Raw genomic sequence first — 17893 nt, forward strand, 5'->3', positions numbered from 1 at the left:
CACTTTGCACAGACATCGGAAAGTGATAAGTCTCCTATAATGTCTCCTACGCTAAGTCTCCTGTGAGGTCTTTTTCCCAGTTTTGTTGCACTAAATGAATCCAATTTGCACATGATGCACATTTTTCCACAATGTATAATGTCATGTTAAATTCAGTCTGTCATTTGAAAGAGAGAAGTACAATATTAGTAGCTAATTTCCATGTCTCCTATCCACGAAGTGAGTAACTATATAAGTCTGTATAATGAATTTTGGTAAACTTTATTGAGCTGCCCTGCTCCTTAGCAAGTACTGGGGCTGGTGGGTGGACCATTAGCCATTTAATCCATGTGGTGCTGTCACCACTTGGAGTCAATGCGTGACAGCTTCAACATGGTACCGAATAGCTAAGCTAAGGAAATTTGCTTCCCTGACAATGTCTGAAGGTAATGTTTAATTTGACTGAGGCTTTTAAATCACATTGGAATAATTTTGGCTCCTAAAATGGTGCAGCTGTGGGTATGGGTTGGGTGCAATCACAGAATTGTTATGGTACAGAAGGAGGCCATTTGGCCCATCATGTCTGCACCAGCTCTCCACATGAACATTATGGCTGAGTGCCATTCTCCTGCCTTTTACCCGTACCCCTGCATATTGTTTCTATTCAAGTAATCACCTAGAAAGCCTAGCTTGATCCTGCCTCAGCCACACTTCCAGGCCGTTCATTCCAGACCCAAACCATTCGTGTGAAAAATATTTTTACCAGCACATTTTCTTCCTTTATAAATCAGTTAAAATCTGGTCCCTCTCGATCTTTTTACGAGCGGGAACAGTTTCTCTCTATCTGCTCGATCCTGCTGCTCATGATTTTGAACACCTTTATCAAATCTCCTCTCAGCCTTCTTCTCTCCAAGAAGAATAGTCCCAATCTCTCCAATGTATCCTCATAACTGAAGTTTCTGATCCTGGAACCATTGTTGTAAACCTCTCCTGCGCTCTCTCCAATGCATTCACATCCTTCTTAAAGTGTGGCGCCCAGAACTGCACACAATAGTCCAGCTGAGGTCTAACTAGCGTCTTGTATAAGTTCAGCATAACCTTCTTGCTCTTGTACACTATGCCCCTATTAATAAGACCCAGGATACAATATGCTTTATTAACTGCTCTCTCCACCTGTCCTGTCATCTTCAATGATCTATGCACATATACACCCAGCACACTCTGCACCCCTTTTAATATTTAACCTCATATTATATTGTCTCTCCATGTTCTTCCTGCCAAAATACACCTTACACCCTCCACATTGAACTTCATCTGCCACTTATCTGTCCATTCCACAAATGTGTCTACGTGATTTTGAAGTTTGACACTGTCTTCTTCACAGTTTACAATACTTCCAAATTTTGTATCATCCGCAAACTTTGAAACAAGATATAGATCATTAGTCCAAAGCTGTGCAGGTTAGGTGGATTGGCCATGCTAAATTGCCCCCTAGTGTCCAAAGACGTGTAGGTTAGGTGGGGTCATGGGGTTACGAGGATAGCGCATTGAATGGCGGAGTAGACTCGATGGGCCAAGTGGCCTAATTCTGCTCGTATGTCTTATGGTCACTTGTGGCAGGTGCTATATAATGTCTGCATTCTACTCTGTAATGCAGAGTATTCACTTAGTACGACAGCCATGCCGTCTGCCTCCATGTATAAATCCCCATTTTGGTGGGCCTATGTCTGGTGCTCTATCAGACTCGATAGGCCGAATGGCCTCCTTCTACACCATAAGAATTTGATGATTACTATATATCAGGAAAGCAAGGGTCTGAATACTGACCCCTGGGAACACCACTACAAACCTTCCTCCAGGCAGAAAAATATCCATTGACCGTTAATCTCTGCTTCCTCTTCCTCAGCCAATTCTGTATCCACGTTGCTACTGTCCCTTTTATTCCATAAGCTATAACCTTTCTGACAAGTCTGTTGTGTGGCACTGTCAAATGTCTTCTGAAGGTCCACATACACTACATCAACAGCATTACCCTCATCCACCCTTTCTGTGACCTCCTCAAAAATCACCAGCAGGTTAGTTAAAAACAATTTTCCCTTTATAAATCCATGCTGGCTCTTCCTAATTGACCCACATTTTCCCATGTAACGCCTAATTCTATCCCGAATAATTATTTCCAAAAGTTTACCCACTACTGATGTTAAACTGACTGGCCTGTAATTGCTATGCTTGTCCTTATGATGCTTACTGAACAAGGGCATAACATTTTCAATTCTCCAGTCCTCTGAGTCACCTCCCCTAGTCTAGAGAAGGCTGGAAGACTATGGCCAGCACCCCTGTAATTTCCACTCTCACTTCTTTCACCATCCTTGGATGCACCTCATCCAGTCCCAGTGCCTTGTCAACTTTCAGTACTGACTGAATGCAGACATTATAGAGTAGTTTTAATGGGTGACTTTAATTTTTATTTTCATATAAATTTAGAGTACCCAATTCTTTTCTTTTCCAATTAAGGGACGATTCAGCATGGCCAATCTGTCTAAAGATATTCAACGCTTCCACCCTGTCAATTTTAAACCTTTTTGGGAACAGAATTTCTTCGACTGTCACCGTGTCTTGGGCAGCGTCCATCTCTTTGGGAAAGATGGATGCAAAGTATTCACTTAGTACGACAGCCATGCCGTCTGCCTCCATGTATAAATCCCCATTTTGGTTCCTAATCGGCCATACTCCTCCTTTTAACGCCTTTTATTATTTATATTCCTGTAGAAGACTTCGGGATCTACCTTTCCCTTTAAAGGTAATATGCCTTGAATGTGTCAGACTATTTCTGTTTTGAAGCGAGCCCATCGTTCAACTATAGTTTTACCCACCAACTTTTCATTCCAGTCTAACTGACCCAGCTGTGTTCTTGCCCCACTGAAGTCAGCTCTCCCCAGGATTGCCTATTTCCCTTTTCTGTTATCATCCTAAACCTTACATTGCATTGGTCACTCTCGCCCAAATGTTCCCCCACTGACATTTGATCTATTTGGCTCATCTAATTTCCAAGAACCAGATCCAACAGTGAATCCTTTCTTGTTGCAATGGACACATACTGCTGTCGAAAATCTTCCTGAACACAATCTCGGAACCTCTGTCCCTCTCCACCCTGTACACTACCACTGTCCCATACTACATTTGGGTCATTAAAGTCCCCCATTATATTCTCCCTGCGTCCCCACAACCCAAAGATGTGAAGGGTAGGCGGATTGGCCACGCTGAATAGTCCCTTAATTGGAAAAGAAAAGAATTGGGTACTCTAAATTTATATGAAAATTAAAATTAAAATCACCCATTAAAACTACTCTATAATGTCTGCACCTCTCTGTAATTTCCCCACAGATTCTTTTACATCCTTTCCACTCGTTAGAGATCTATAGACAACACCCAGCAATGTAATCACCCCTTTTTGTTCCTTAGCTCCATCCAAATTGATCTTGCCCTTAAACACTCTGGAAATCCTCTTTCTCCAGCTCTGCAATGCTCTCCCTAAACAATACAACCACCCCTCCCCTTCCTTTCCTATCTTTACTGACAGTTTGTACACAGGAATATGCAACACAGTCCTGTCTTTTCTTCAGCCAGATCTCCTTATCACCACAACATCATATTTCCACAATGCAATCTGTTCCTGTAACTCCCTAATTTGATTTCCCACACTTTGTGAATTCACAGACATAAACACCCATGCCGAGTTAGTTTACAGGCCTCCCAACAACGTTAGCAAAATTCCCCACAAGGAACTCAGTCCCAGCTCTGTTCAGATGCAACCCACCTGGCTTGTACAGGTGCCATCTGCCCTAGATCCAGTCCCAGTGTCCCAGGAATCTAAAGCCCTCCCTCCTGCACCATCTTTCCAGCCACGCCTTCATCTCCTATTTCTGCACTCACTTTCATGTGACACTGAGAGTAATCAGAGACCCTTTGAGGCCCAGCCTATTTATTTCCTGCCTAGCTCCCTAAATTCGGATTACAGGACCCCACCCCCTTCCTATATCAGTCATTAGTACCAGTGTGGATCATGACCTCTGGCTGTTCACCCTTCCAGGAGAATGTCCTGCAGTTGCTCAGTGGCATCCTTGTCCCTAGCACCAGGGTGGCAACATGCCATCCTGGAGTCATTTCTACAGCCAGAGAAACACTCTCTGTTCCCTGAGCTAATAATCCTCTATCACTACTGCTCTTCCCTTCTTCCTCCGCCGCCCCCCCCCCCCCCCCCCCCCATACAGCAGAGCCACTCATGATGCCACAGATCTAGCTCTCACTGCACTCCTCCTAGGAGCCAGTGCCCTGACTAGCTTCCAAAATGGAAAAACGATTTCTGAGCTGGACTCCTGCACTACCTGCCTAGTTCTCCTGGATTGCCTGGTGGTCACCCATTCCCTCTCTGCGTCTCGGCCCTTAAGCTGTGATGTGACCATCTCTCAGCCTCGTGGATGCACCACAGTGACTCCAGCTATTTCTGCAGCTGGCAGCACTTCCTGCACACATGATCATCGAGGACACTAGTAGCGTCCATGACTTTGCACATATTACAGGACACGCATTCCAGCTGACTGAGCTGCCCTCCCAGGGGCTGGTTTAGCTCACTGGGCTAAATCACTGGCTTTTAAAGCAGACCAAGCAGGCCAGCAGCACGGTTCGATTCCCGTACCAGCCTCCCCGGACAGGCGCCTGAATGTGGCGACTAGGGGCTTTTCACAGTAACTTCATTGAAGCCTACTCGTGACAATAAGCAATTTTCATTTTCTGAGGCTGTTTAGCACAGGGCTAAATCGCTGGCTTTGAAAGCAGACCAAGCAGGCCAGCAGCATGGTTCGATTCCCGTAACAGCCTCCCCGAACAGGCACCGGAATGTGGCGACTCGAGTCTTTTCACAGTAACTTCATCGAACCCTACTCGTGACAATAAGCGATTTTCATTTCATTTTATTTCATGTCATAACTTTACATCTCTTGCATTTTGGATTACTTGTCTTACCTTATTAAGTAGGTCCTAACTTTCCTTTATTTAAGACACTAATTGTTCACACAGTGCCTCTTGCACTGAGCACTTAACGTCCAACCCAATTACCAGTTTCCTGCAATATTACAGCTATCCTTTTGTTTCCACTGCTTCCTTGCAGCAACTGAAATACTTAACAAAAGACCAGCCTCTACTCCTGAAGCAGGGCAAGACCACTTCTGAAGAAGAAAAAGCCAGAAAGCAAAAGAAAACACTTCTTCCCCTCTGCACCGAATTTCCACTTTGCTCCAAATTCCGAAATATACTCAGTCAGAGACCGTGTTTCACTCAGGATGTGTTCTCTCCCAGTGCTCGGGCGCCCACTTACTGACCCTTTCATCATCAAGTCTTTATTTCAGACATTAAGATTTTGCTCTGTTCACAGAAGTTGGATATTATAAATGATATAACATGGACTCGACATTATATGGGAAATGCTGAAAGGGTGGTATGATTTATCAGATCAAATTTTGACAGTAACTCCATTGCGGTGTTAATGTACACCTACTTGTGACACTAATAAAGATTATTATTTTAAAATGCACTTACAGTGATAAAAATTCTCAATTGGAAAGAATCTCACAGCTCAAACGCAAACATACGTGTGATCATGTGTGATTTTAAAATAATCTCGTTTGTGCCTGACAGCAAATTTTAAAATGAAATAAATACTGTTGCTTTACACTAGTCTATGTTAATAATAAAGTTCTTAAATGTGACCTTTCATCAAGATAGTTTAGCTAAAGCTGCAAATTTGTTGTCAATTTCTCTTGGAGATTTTCTCTTCGAGATTCCTCTTTTCTGTGGTTCTGTCTAATTCATACACATTCATGCACACGTACAATGCACAGATCCCATCAGCGATCACAGGGTAGTCCTCAGATTTAGGAGTCCTGGGTGTGCCTTTTCTCATGTCTACCCCACTGTTAATGGCAGTCGTAGCATCTCTTCCTCAACCACAAGCCCCCCAACCGCCCACCACTCCTGCCACATGGCTATCCCGATTTAATTCAGCTGGTTCACACTAACTTCGGGTCAAACCTGGGACCACGACAACCTATGTGGTTCATTATCAAACACAGTGCAGTACTCCAAGTTGTGAAATTGAAACACAGACTAGTGTTTCCAGCGTAGGTTCTCACCATCACCTTGAGAAGCAAAAAGGAGAGGAGTAAATCTGCAGTTTGCACTGATCCCCACCAGGTGGCCATAGATTCTCATGTTTGCAATGGCCCCCCAGCATCAGTGCCACGTGAAGCTCTTCACAAGAACACCTACCTGGGAATAAAATACTTCGATCATTAAGTGTCAATTTTCAGGGAGATTTTTTGTGTCAATATTATTAACCAAATAATTAGACAATAAAGAATTTAAGAAGTACAAATTATCCGGGATTCCATACGGTTCTGTAGCAGACGCTTATGCCTCAAATGTATTTAATCACTTTTACTTTAAAGGCGTTGCATCTGTTTGAGGATTTCTTTCTTTCTGGTTGAAAAAAACTGGTTAGTCCCTTGATGGAATGTCTGTCAAAGAAGAATTGTCAGATGTTCACAGGTTCTTCTCTACCTGGGCCATACTCGGCAAGAATTATAACAAAATACGCAGTGATGGCATCTGCATTTATTCCCCAAATACAACACATAATAATCTGCACTCCTGGACAAGGTAAAAAGCACATTGTCAGATAATTAACTCTCTTTCTTTCTCCCTCTCATATATTTTTGTGCTGATCTTTATTTTGTTCATATTGTGATGGCCTTTGTTCCATTATTTGTCTAATCACACACCTGTTCATTCTTATCACTGCATCGTTGCTGCTTTCAAGTCCCAAATCATTGCCGCAGTCGGGAACATTGTGTGGGTGACTAATGCGCAACCAATCTGCTACCACCAATGTGTTGAACTTTGCCAACATTGTTTCGCAAGAATTGAAACGAAACCCCTTGTCTCCCTCACACTCCCCTTGCTTGCCTATTGATTTCAGGATGTGGGCGGCGTCACATTTATCGCCCATTGGTGGCTATTCTTCTTAGTCACGATTGTACCAATGAGTGGCTTGTTAGCCACTTCAAAGGATTTAAAACTCAAGCACCTCATATGGACCAGAGACACACATGAGCGTGCCAGGCATGGCGGGAAGGCCCCAATGCAGCATTGCGGGATTTGGGAGTCCTCGTGCATGAATTGCAAAAAAGCTAGCGTGCAACTTCAACAGGGAAGAAGGAAGGTTCGCCTTTATTTCAAAGAGAATGGAGTACAAAAAATAGTGAAGTCTTGCTAAAAAATATACACAGCACGAGTTAGATCACACCTGGAATACTGTGAACAGTTTTGGGCCCTTTATTTAAGGAATACGATACTGGCATTGGAGGCAATCCAAAGATGGTTCGCTAAGTTGATCCCAAGTATGGAGGGATTTTCTAAGGAGGAGAGGTTAAGTAGGTTGGGACTGTATTCATTGGCATTTAGAAGAATGAGACGCAACCTTATTGAGACATACAGGATTCTCAAGGGGTTTGACATGGTAGATGCTTAGAGGTTTTTTCCCCTTGTAGGAGAGTGTTGGACCAAAGGGCATAATCTCCGAGTACGACAGGGATGAGGAGGAATTTCTTCTCTCAGAGGATAGTGGATCTGTGGAATTCTTTACCACAGAGAACTGCAGAGGTTGGGTCGTGAAGTATATTCAAGGCTGAGACAGACAGGCTTTTAACCAGTAAGCGAATCAAGGGTTATGAAGCTAAGGCAGGAAAGTGGAGGATTATTATACCAGATCAGTCATAACCTCATTGAATGGTAGAGCAGACTCGATGGGCTGAACTGCCTGTTTCTGCTCATACATTTTATGGTCATTAGTAAAGTCTTGATGACAACATGGCAGCTTTCTTAAACATTATTTTCTGATAGAACACAAACTACTTGATTTGTTCAATTTAGTTTCATTATTTACTCTGATGCAGACTGAACTCTGCATCATTATTACACTCACGGTGCAGAATCTTAATGAGGTGTCAGGCAGAGGGGGTGGGGGTGGTGGGGGGGGGGGGGGGGGGGGGGGGGTGGTGTCTGGCCTGATGGCAGGAGAGCCGGCGAGCGACCCAACCTGCCTCTTTTCCGGAAGGTCTGCCCAACCAATCAGGCAGTGGTGAGGCCAGCCTTCTGCTGGGATCAAGGCCTCTGGGATAGAAGTCTCGCCAACCAATTCTGCCGGCAGAGACAGCTTTATTTTAAATGGATTGCCACTACTGTTAAAAAGTCACTAATGTAGATTTCATCGTCAAGAAATTCATTAAGCAGATCAATCTGCCGAACAAAGCCTCTAAGTAGACTTGAGAAAAAGATAAATAAACCGAGAAGCCTTCCTTGTCGATATCTCTATTCAGAATGGCGTCAAACGACATGCAAGGAAGGATGTATTTTATTGTTAACAAGGTTACCAGATTTGTACATTCAGCCTATTTTAACTCATCCTTCTAAGCAGCAGTACACCATCCACTATCCCCACTTGCCCAAGACTCCTAGGTTTCATTCAATTCTACTTTTGATTGCAACTTTATTCATGGAGCTGGTGTTTGAGAACACCACCCCCGACAAGTGACCCTTCAACTCATATAGTGTCCTGACTTGGAGATGTATCCGTGTTCTGTTATCATTGCTTGGTCAAAATCCTGGGCCTCCATAGCTAACAGCACAAACCTAATCTTCACCTTGCAGCCTGGAGTCATTTGAGAAGGCAGCTCACCACCACCTTCTCAATCATAGAATCACTACAGTGCAGAAGGAGGCTATTTGGCCCAACAGGTCCTCACCAACCCTCCGAAAGAGCACCACACCTACGCCCACTCCCTCACCCTTTACCTGTAACCCAGTCACCCCCACCTAACCTTTTGAACATTCGGGGGCAATTCTTTTTGTTAGCATGGCTAATTCACCTAACCTGCACATCTTTGGGCTGTGCGAGGAAGAATTAGGGATTGACGTTAAATTGTGGTGTTACTCAGAGACTACCAGTTTACTGCAGTGCTGACATCTTTGAAGAGGCAACCAGGGGCACTTGATCCAGTACAGATGCATCTTAAGATGCCCCCGTCAGGTACACGCTACAAATTTAGGTCAGTGGACATCCCGGAGAAATTATGTAAGTGCGTTTCTGAACCTTAGTTGTTGACACATAATGATGCACGATCAATTGTACAAAGACTAAGGTTGGATACAATAGTGGCTTTATTGCAGTAAGATGTGTGACCTCCCACAGCAGCTGGCGAAATGGCTGCTGAATAGAGGACACGCTCCTCCTACTGGGCAGAGCCAGCAAGCTGGGGCTACCGGCGAACCTGTAGTACAGGTCCTACCTTACATCACCTAATACAGATGTAACAGTGATTTACCACATTCACCCCCTGTTAAAAATGAGTCCGGTTGGTAGGTGGAGAACTATATACAGTAGTGAATTTATGTACAATGTTTTATCAGAGAAAAGAAAAATAAATGTCCTTTGAAAGTCCAGTGCCAGTTAGAGATTCAACCGGTCTGGTGCCTTGACGTTCCGCTGGGAGCGACATAGCGGTGGCGGCGATGTCGATGCTGGCCTGATGTTGGATGACTCTGGGAGTGTGCTGAAATCCTCTTCATCCTCTGGCGTGGGCAGTGGAAGGAGGGATGGTCCTGGTGGGGTTAATGTTAGGAACGCTGGGGGAGGGGAGGGTGGTGCCGGGCCAGAGAAGTGTGTATGGGTGGAACCTGCTGGTGCCAGGTCCCTGAGGGAGACAGTATCTTGGCAGCTGTCGGGGTACACCACATAGGCATACTGGGGGTTGGCATGGAGCAAGTGCACCCTATCCACCAACGAGTCCGCCTTGTGGAGTCGGACGTGCCTACGGAGCAGGACCCGGCCTGGAGCTGCGAGCCAAGTCGGGAGCGACACCCCGGATGTGGACTTCCTGGGGAAGGCAAAAAGACGCTTATGGGGTGTGTTATTCGTAGCGGTGCACAGTAGTGACCGGATGGAGTGTAGAGTATCAGGGAGCATCACTTGCTAGCGAGAGGCTGGGAGGTTCCTGGACCGTAGGGCCAGCTGGACAGCCCTCCAAACCGTCCCATTCTCCCTCTCTACCTGCCCGTTTCCCCGGGGATTATAGCTGGTCGTCCTGCTGGAGACGATACCCCTGCTGAGCAGGAACTGACGCAGCTCATCACTCATGAATGAGGATTCCCTGACACTGTAGATGTAGGCGGGGAAACCGAACAGAGCGAAGATTGTGTTTAGGGCTTTGATGACGGTGGCAGATGTCATATCGGGGCATGGAATGGCGAAGGGGAATCTGGAGTACTCATCGACCACACTGAGAATATACGTGTTTCGGTCGGTGGAGGGGAGGGGCCCTTTGAAATCCACGCTGAGACGTTCAAAGGGGCGGGAGGCCTTCACCAGGCGCGCATGGTCCGGCCGGTAGAATTGCGGCTTGCACTCCGCACAGACCTGGCAGTCTCTGGTGACTGTCCATACTTCCTTGACGGAGTAGGGCAGATTGCGAGCCTTGACAAGATGGTACAATCGTGTGACCCCCGGTTGACAAAGACTGTCATGTAGGGCCCGGAGTCGGTCTACTTGTGCGCTGGCACATGTACCTCGGGATAGGGCTTCTGGGGGCTCGTTAAGTTTGCCGGGGTGATACAAAATCTCGTAATTATAGGTGAAGAGCTCGATTGTCCACCGCAAGATTTTATCGTTTTTGATCTTGCCCCGCTGCGTGTTGTTAAACATGAAGGCTACTGACCGTTGGTCAGTGAGGAGAGTGAATTTCCTGCCGGCCAGGTAATGCTTCCAATGCCGCACAGCTTCAACGATAGCTTGGGCCTCTTTTTCGACGGACGAGTGCCGCATTTCTGAGGCATGAAGGGCGCGGGAAAAGAATGCCACGGGCCTGCCTGCCTGATTGAGGGTGGCAGCAAGTGCGACTACTTGGAAGGGCAGTGTCTCGTCTACTGCATGCATCCCGGCCTTGGCAATATCAGCTCTGATACGGGCAAAGGTCTGTTGTGCCTCGGCCGTAAGGGGAAAGTGGATGGACTGAATGAGTGGGTGGGCCTTGTCCGCATAGTTTGGGACCCACTGGGCGTAGTAGGAGAAGAACCCCAGGCAGCGTTTGAGGGCCTTGGGGTAGTGGGGGAGGGGAAGCTCCATGAGGGGGCGCATGCGGTTGGGATCGGGGCCCAGAACTCCGTTCTGGACCACATAGCCGAGGATAGCTAAGCAGGTTGTGCTGAACACGCACTTCTCCTTATTGTAAGTGAGGTTCAGCAGAGTGGAGGTGTGGAGGAATTTGGCAAGGTTGGCGTTGTGGTCCTGCTGATCGTGGCCACAGATGGTGATGTTGTCTAGGTACGGGAAGGTGGCCCGCAAACCGTACCGGTCAACCATTCGGTCCATCTCCCTTTGGAAGACCGAGACGTTAGTGACGCCGAAGGGAACCCTGAGGAAGTGATAGAGACGACCATCCCCCTCGAAAGAAGTGCATGGATGGTCCGATTTACGAATGGGGAGCTGGTGGTAGGCGGATTTGAGGTCTATCGTTGAGAAGACCCGGTACTGCGCAATCTGATTGACCATATCAGATATGTGGGAGGGGGTACGCGTCGAGCTGCGTGTACCGATTGATGGTCTGGCTGTAGTCCACGAGCATTCTGTGTTTCTCCCCAGTTTTAATGACTACCACTTGGGCTCCCCAGGGGCTGTTACTGGCCTCGATAATGCCTTCCCGAAGCAGCTGCTGGACCTCGGACCTGATGAAAGTCTTGTCCTGGGTGCTGTACAGTCTGCTCCTGGTGGCAACGGGTTTGCAATCCAGAGTTAGATTGGCAAAGAGGGAGGTTGGGTCGACCTTTAGGGTCGCGAGGCCGCACACAGTGAGGGGTGGTAGGGTCCCGCCGAATTTGAGGGTAAGGCTCTGGAGATTGCACTGGAAGTCCAGGCCTGGTAATAGTGCAGCGCAGAGATTAGGAAGGACGTAGAGGCGGAAGCCGCTGAATTCTATGCCCTGGACCATGAGAGTGACCTTGCAGAACCCCCGGATCATGACGGAATGGGATCCGGAGGCCAGGGAGATTCTTTGATTGGTGGGGTGGACCGCAGGGGAATAGCGCCTTACCGTATCCGGGTGGATGAAGCTTTCAGTGCTCCCGGAGTCCAGCAGGCAAGAGGTCATGTGACCGTTGATTCTCACACTGGTCGAAGCGGTGGCCACGTTGTGCGGACGAGACTGGTCGATCATCACTGATGTGAGCTGTGGTCAGTCGTCGTTGGCGTCAGAAGATGGAGAACATGGGGGGCCCAGGTCGTGGAATGCTGTTGCCATAGGGGAAGACAGGATGGCGGTGCCTGAAGATCCTGCGGGGGACTAAATGGCGACGCCCATGGGCAGCACGTTGCGGGGGCTGGACAAGATGGCGGCGCCCATGGGCTGCACATTGCGGGGGCTGGACAAGGTGGCGTCGCCCATGGGCCACACGTGGACTGAGGGGGGGAAGATGGCGGCGCCCACTGGCCGCTCGTGGCCCCGGGAGGTGAAGATGGAGGTGCCCACTGGCCGCGCGTGGCCCAAGGGGGTGAAGATGGCGGCACCTACTGGCTGCGCATGGTCCGGGGAGGTGAGGATGGCGGCGCCCACTTGCCGCGTGTGGTCCGGGATGAAGATGGCGGAGCCCATTGTGTGTAGGTCAGGGAGGAGTGGGGGCGACTGCGCGGGCCTGGCACACTGCGGCAAAGTGCCCCTATTTGCCACAAGCCTTGCAAATAGCAGTGCGGGCCGGGCGGGGGTGCTTCTGCTGGTTGCAGAAGTAACATCGGGGATGCCTGGGGTGCACGGGTTGGCGTGTGGCGCAGGCGTACTGGCTGGGTGAAGCCTCGGCTGGGGCGGCGTTTTTGGGGTCCACGAGGGATAGGAGCGGTGGGCTGTGTGGCCGGAGGGGTAGGCCGGAGCATTACATGAGGCGACCATCATGGAGACCGCTAGCTTTTTAGTCTCAGCTAGGTCGAGCGTGGCCCCTTCTTTGGTGTATGAGGTCCGACCCAATCCCCGTTACAAACGCATCGCGCATAAGAAGGTTGGAATGTTCGGTGACCGTAACGGCCTGAAAGTCACAGTCCCGGACGAGTGGGATTAGGGCCCGCCAGGAGTCTTTTATGGACTCACCAGGGAGTTGAGAGCGAGTGGCGAATACGTGCCTGGCGAAGAGTGTGTTCGTTTTCTGTGTGAAGTTTTCTTTGAGGAGTGCTATGGCGCCTGCCTAATTCGGGGTGTCCTGGATCAGCGGAAACATATTGGAGCTCAACCTTGAGTACAGGATCTGTATCTTCTGAGCCTCTGTCAGAGGGGTGGTCGCTGAGTTGATATAGGCCTCGAAGCAAACTAGCCAGCGATTAAAGTCTTTTTTTGGGTCGCTTGATTGCGGATCCAGCTGCTGGCAATGTGGTTTGATTCGGAGGTCCACCTTTTAGAAAATCTTACTGCAATAAATTGATGCACGATCAATTGTACAAAGACTAAGGTTGGATACAACTGTGGCTTTATTACAGTAAGATGTGTGGCCTCCCACAGCAGCTGGCGAAAATGGCTGCTGAATAGAGGACACGCTCCTCCTACTGGGCGGAGCCAGTAGGCAGGGGCTACCGGCGAACCTGTAGTACAGGTCCTACCTTACATCACCTAATACCGTTGTAACGGAGGTTTACCACACATAAGAAATAGAAATAAATGGAAATAAGAAATTAACTTAGATTTAGATTTAGATGTAGGTGAGCACTTTGGTGATAGTGATCACAACTCGGTTATGTTTACTTTAGCAATGGGCAGGGATAGGTATATACCGCAAGGCAAGAATTATAGCTGGGGGAAAGGCAATTATGATGCTATTCGGCAAGATTTAGGATGTATAGGATGGGGAAGGAAACTGCAGGGGATGGGTACAATCGAAATGTGGAGCTTTTTCAAGGAACAGCTACTGCGTGTCCTTGATAAGTATGTACCTGTCAGGCAGGGAGGAAGTTCTCGAGCAAGGGAACCGTGGTTTACTAAGGAAGTTGAAGCACTTGTCAAGCGGAAGAAGAAGGCTTATGTTAGGATGAGACATGAAGGCTCAGTTAGGGCACTTGAGAGTTACAAGTTAGCCAAGAAGGACCTAAAGGGAGAGTTAAGAAGAGCGAAGAGAGGACACGAAAAGTTGTTGGCGGATAGGATCAAGGAAAACCCTAAGGCTTTCTATAGGTATATCAGGAACAAAAGAATGACTAGAGTAAGATTAGGGCCAATCAAGGATAGTAGTGGAAAGTTGTGTGTGGAATCAGAGGAGATAGGGGAAGCATTAAATGGATATTTTTCGTCAGTGTTTACACTGGAGAAAGACAATATTGTCGAGGAGAACACTCAGGTTCAGTCGACCAGGCTAGATGGAATTGAGGTTCAAAAGGAGGAGGTGTTAGCAATTTTAGAAAATGTCAAAATAGATAAGTCCCCTGGGACAGATGGGATTTATCCTAGGATTCTCTGGGAAGCCAGGGAGGAGATTGCAGAGCCTTTGTCCTTGATCTTTATGTCGTCTTTGTCGACAGGAATAGTGCCGGAAGACTGGAGGATAGCAAATGTTGTCCCCTTGTTCAAGAAGGGGAGTAGAGACAACCCTGGTAATTATAGACCTGTGAGCCTTACTTCGGTTGTGGGTAAAATGTTGGAAAAGGTTATAAGAGATAGGGTTTATAATCATCTTGAAAAGAACAAGTTGATTAGCAATACTCAACACGGTTTTGTGAAGGTTAGGTCATGCCTCACAAACCTTATTGAGTTTTTTGAGAAGGTGACCAAACAGGTGGATCAGGGTAAAGCTGTTGATGTGGTGTATATGGATTTCAGTAAGGCGTTTGATAAAGTTCCCCACGGTAGGCTATTGCAGAAAATAAGGAAGTATGGAATTGAAGGTGATTTAGCGGTTTGGATCAGTAATTGGCTAGCTGAAAGAAGACAGAGGGTGGTGGTTGATGGCAAATGTTCATCCTGGAGTTCAGTTACTAGTGGTGTACCGCAAGGATCTGTTTTGGGGCCACTGCTGTTTGTCATTTTTATAAATGACCTGGAAGAGGGTGTAGAAGGATGGGTTAGTAAATTTGCAGATGACACGAAGGTCGGTGGAGTTGTGGATAGTGCTGAAGGATGTTATAGGATACAGAGGGACATAGATAAGCTGCAGAGCTGGGCTGAGAGGTGGCAGATGGAGTTTAATGCGGAAAAGTGTGAGGTGGTTCACTTTGGATGGAGTAACAGGAATGCAGAGTACTGGGCTAATGGCAAGATTCTTGGTAGTGTAGATGAACAGAGTGATCTCGGCATCCAGGTACATAAATCCCTGAAAGTTGCCACCCAGGTTAATAGGGCTGTTAAGAAGGCATATGGTGTGCTAGCCTTTATAAGCAGGGGGATTGAGTTTCGGAACCACAAGGTCATGCTGCAGCTGTACATAACTCTGGTGCGGCCGCACCTGGAGTACTGTGTGCAGTTCTGGTCACCACATTATAGGAAGGATGTAGAAGCTTTGGAAAGGGTTCAGAGGAGATTTACTAGGATGTTGCCTGGTATGGAGGGAAGGTCTTACGAGGAAAGGCTCAGGAAATTGAGGTTGTTTTCGTTAGAGAGGAGAAGGCTGAGAGGTGACTTAATAGAGACATATAAGATAGTCAGAAGGTTAGATAGGGTGGACAGTGAGAGTCTTTTTCCTCGGATGGTGATGACCAACACGAGGGGACATAGCTTTAAATTGAGGGGTGATAGATATAGGACAGATGTCAGAGGCAGTTTCTTTACTCAGAGAGTAGTAGGGGTGTGGAACGCCCTGCCTGCAACAGTAGTAGACTCGCCAACTTTAAGGGCATTTAAGTGGTCACTGGATAAACATATGGATGAAAATGGAATAGTGTAGGTCAGATAGGCTTCAGATGGTTTCACAGGTCGGCGCAACATCGAGGGCCGAAGGGCCCATACTGTGCTGTAGTGTTCTATGTTCTATGTTCTAACTCCTCTCACTTGACATGTCAAAGCTTTCTGTCTTGCACTCGTCAAGATACTTCACAAGAGTGCCAGAATAAGGGGAAAAACAACAATTTATATTCTCTTCACAGATGGTAGAAATTATTGTCACGGTCGAGCTTTTTGATGATGTTTTTCTTGATTAATAAGGGGATCAGGGTTCAGGGGAGAAGTCAAGAGAATGGGGATGAGAAATATGAGCCATAATTGAATGGCGGAGCAGACTCGATGGGCCGAGTGGCCTAATTCTGCTCCTATGTCTTCTGGTCTTATGGTCTTGCACTGATATCCTTGTGAAGTGTTCTGGTGAGTGCAAGTTGAAAACCTTCGGCATGTTTCTTTTTTCAGCAATACCCATTACATTACAGCCTTCAGTTAATTTCTTATTGATTCCACGTTTTGTTCTGAATGCACACCGCTTTGATCTTGACTGGTGATCTTGTGCATTATCAAATGCCTTTTATCAATCTGAGAGTTTGGCTTGTCACTTTCTCAAAGAAATGAAGGGGTTGATCAAATGGGAACTTCTTATTTTTAAATTATGTTGACTACTGTTTACAAGGTAGTCATTGAACAGATCATCCCAAAGGTTCCTGTCGCTAATTGATCCAATCCGTTTACACAATAAGATAAGTACATCTGCAGCATTTTTTGTCTGTTGTATCACCCCTTTTGAGCACTTGAATTATAATCCTCCCCTTCCATATAGTATCCATTAACTATCTCATTTAGATTGTCAAATCCTCACAGATCTCTTCATTCATGTATCTCAAGACGCTGGGATGGGTTAAGTTGTGAGAAGGGATAATTAAATGTGTTCTGAATGATAATCCCAAAGGAGGAGAAGTATTAAAGAATTTCAACATGGCTTCTGGAAAAGAAGGACCTGCCTCATAAAGTTCACTGATTCTTTTTGAGCAAGTTACTATTTGTAGATTATGTTATCCTGGTACATACTGAGCTGAAATTTTAGGATGGCATCCTTTGGCCCCCACCATTCCAAGTGTTGGTAGGACATCTCCCCCACTGCCGCCGACTCCAGCAGTCCGAATGGCATATTAACACTGCAATGAAATTACTGTGAAAAGCCCCTAGTCGCCACATTCCGGCACCTGTTCGGGTACACAGGGAGAATTCAGAATTTCCAAATTTCCAAACAGCCGTCTTTCGGGACTTGTGGGAGGAAACCGGAGCCCCCAGAGGAAATCCACGCAGGCACGGGGAGAACGTGCAGATCCCACACAGACAGTGACCCAAGCCGGGAATCGAACCTGGGACCGTGGAGCTGTGAAGAAACAGTGCTACCCACTGCGCTTCTGTGCTGGATATAACGCTCTAACGAGTGTTGATTGCATAAGGTGGGACCTACACCCTCACTTGAGAGGGTGTCCCAGCTTGGAGAGGTGCCCACTAATCAGATTGGTCCCTCCAGGCACAGCGCTGCAATGGCCATAAGAAGCACAGCAGTGAGCTGCCTGGAACTAAGTGCTGGGACGGGAACGACAGGTAAATGGCAGAGGTTCCTGGACGGGGAAGGTAGGGAACGGCTGAAGGGATCACGAGGTGGGTGATGGGGGTCTCGGGGGATAGGCCAGGGAGCATGAAATTATGGCCATTGTATTTCTAAACTTTTAAAACCTCTTTGATAAAACACTACATAAAGAATATCCCTGGTGGGATTGATGTGCAAACTTGGTAAGAAATTAGTTGCAATTTGCATGGAGTGAAACTAACTACCAATGATAAAGAGTCTTTGTGAGGTCTGGTAACAGGGTGAATGTTGTGGGCAGAAA

General features: G+C 47.1%; 1 protein-coding gene across 2 annotated transcripts in view; it reads left to right on the plus strand.

Annotated features, from left to right (window-relative positions):
* LOC119951456 (beta-arrestin-1-like) overlaps positions 1-5664 on the plus strand; it is a 117831-nt gene extending 112167 nt beyond the window's left edge. For both annotated transcript variants that reach the window (XR_005457633.1, XM_038774662.1), the window contains exon 18: positions 5147-5664. The gene's annotated coding sequence lies outside the window, so the exon portion shown is untranslated. The remainder of the gene's footprint in view (positions 1-5146) is intronic.
* The last annotated feature ends 12229 nt before the right edge of the window (positions 5665-17893 follow it).

The sequence above is a fragment of the Scyliorhinus canicula genome, chromosome 17, assembly GCF_902713615.1.
Source record: "Scyliorhinus canicula chromosome 17, sScyCan1.1, whole genome shotgun sequence".
In the NCBI taxonomy this organism is placed as follows: domain Eukaryota; kingdom Metazoa; phylum Chordata; class Chondrichthyes; order Carcharhiniformes; family Scyliorhinidae; genus Scyliorhinus; species Scyliorhinus canicula.